This window comes from Castor canadensis, chromosome 11 (genome assembly GCF_047511655.1).
Source record: "Castor canadensis chromosome 11, mCasCan1.hap1v2, whole genome shotgun sequence".
In the NCBI taxonomy this organism is placed as follows: domain Eukaryota; kingdom Metazoa; phylum Chordata; class Mammalia; order Rodentia; family Castoridae; genus Castor; species Castor canadensis.
Genome location: NC_133396.1, coordinates 69,675,687 through 69,678,249, shown reverse-complemented (window position 1 = coordinate 69,678,249; position 2,563 = coordinate 69,675,687).

Below are 2,563 nucleotides of genomic sequence, written 5' to 3'. Positions count from 1 at the left end.
GTGAAAATGGTAAGTAAGGTGTGTTTGGGGGTACACCTCAGTGGGGCTTTAAGCCAAAGAGAAAAGAAAACTCTAGTGATAGACATAGGCACAGAATATGGCACCCTACAAAAATATAGTTTAAGATGGAATATCTGTGATCCATGCAACAGATACCAGAGAAGGGTCCCTCTACACTTCCTAGCTTGCACACTGGTGTGGTAGTAGGGTATCATCTTAAGAGAAGTGTCATTGTCAAACCTCTTGGCAGAAACTCCTGCATATTTATATGGACAATCTCTACAGGGCCCCTTCTCTACTGGTTAAGTGAGCAATCACACCAAGAATGGGTGTGTCCCAAGGAATTGCTTGTGACCTGGACACAGAACTGGGAACACAGGTGTACTTGGAGGGAAGTTTGTGCTAAGTTGAGGAAGTAAGCAAAGCATGCTTATACCTGGGGAACACAGCCTAGGAAAAGGAGCTGTGTGTTAATGTGTGGGGTGTGGGAAGACAGAGAGCAGGGGATTCACGTTCACTCTGTCCATGCCTTGCTCCTCAAGCACAGATTGCTTTGGTCAGACTAATTTCTGCACTCTCAGAGCCCCAGAAACACTTGGTGGAAACATAGCCTACTAGACCATTTCACAAACCCATGCCTGCACTGGCTTAACACCTCTGGTGTGAGAGGATGTGCAACTGGGTGGACCACTGGATCCACTGGCAGGAGCAGCTTGAGGGTGATTCTTGCACATTGCAGGGACTGTAAGTAGGAAGTGTTGGTAGGAATTCAGCCTAGGAGGTGTCATAGTAGCATGCACCCCAGCAGGAAAGGCGGTGCAGGCTCAGCTTGAAAAAAAACCTTTCAGGTCTAAAGTGTTTGGTCTTCAGACAGAAATGGACTCAAAACCCCTTCACCCTCATACCAAATTAACAGAAAAAAGAAAAGGAAAAACCCCATGAAGCCTGTCGAACTTCTAACTCCTCAGCAAGGAATAAATTTTAATGGACTTTTTTTGTTTTGTTTTCTATTTTGTTTATAATAGTCTTGATTCTTCAGTATTTGTTTGTGTTTTCCCTCACTATTATTTTCTATGTCTTTGTCTCATGTACTGTTCCTCTCTGTTCTCTTGCTTCCCTCTTTTTTCCTTTTTCCACTGTACTTGTTTTTATTGCATAGTTATTAATAACCTTACCTTTAATAGTGTTTAAGCTTCTAGTTTATCCTATAAGTGTTCTAGCTCCTTTCTTTTCTATCTTTATTTGGGGTATAGTTGATATTTCCAATTGTTTTGTATGTTTTTATCACAGTTATAAATCTAGTTTGTTTGGAATTGTTGTTAGTGAGGTCTGCTTTGTCTTCTGAATAGTAGTAGAGACTAAAATCTTAAAAGAAGCAGCCCACAGAGAAGACCCCACACACAAAACAGCAAGAGATATTGAGATCAATACATACAAAAATCTTAATGTAAAAAAACAAAAGAATATGAAAACGTAGACAAAATGATTCCTCCCAAAGTTCGTAATTCCTCAATAACTGAACATAAAGATACTGAAATGGCTTAAATGCTGGATGAGCAATAGAAAAATCTTCTTTAAAAGATGATCAATCATCTCAAAGATGATTGAAATAGCAGATGAGTGAAATCTGGAAATCAATTTAAGACATGGATGAAAAATTCACTAACTTGGAAAGAAATTCAATCAAGAGATAGAAATACTTGGAAAATAATGGAAATCTTGGAAATGAAAAAGCTCAATAAATCTAATAAAAAATTGAGTGAAAATCATCACCAGTAGACTAGATCACGGAGAAAACAGAATATCAGTAATTGTCGACAAAGTCAAAAAATTATGACATTCAGTTAGCAATAAAGAAAAAGAAAACACATTCATGATACAATGTTCAAGAACTCAAAGACACAATTGAGAGACCAAACCTACTAATCCTTTTGGTACAAGGAGCTAAAATACAAAGTAAAGACAAAGAAAACCGACATAGATACCTGCTTACCCATGTTTTTTACTGCATCTTTCACAATAGCCATGTTATGGAATCAGCCTAGGTGCCCATCAACAAATGAATGGATAAATAAAATTTGGTATTATGCACAATGGAATTTTATTCAGCTGTAAAGAGAAATGAAATTATGTTATTTATAGGAAAGTGGAAGGAACTGGAGAGCATCATATTAAGTGTGATATGTCATTTGCAGAAAGATAATTATTTTATATCTTCTCACATGTAGAATTTAGAATAATAAAAAGAATACGAAAGTACAAAGGGGACTATTAGATATGCAAAGGCAAATGATAATAGAGGAGTTATGTATGATCAAAGTACATGATATGCATGTATGTGAATGCCATAAAGAAATCAATGGTAATGATTTGTACAAGGCATTGTACAAACAGTATGTGCTAATCAAAACAATTTATGGATTTGTGTATGTATTTATTTTTAAGTGAAGAAGACTGACAGAAATATTAAAAATTTTAATGATGACTTTAGAAGCTAAAAACTAAAAAGTGGGAAAAAAGATGTAGCAAAAGCTTACTTTTCTCATAATTCTCAAAAAGATAA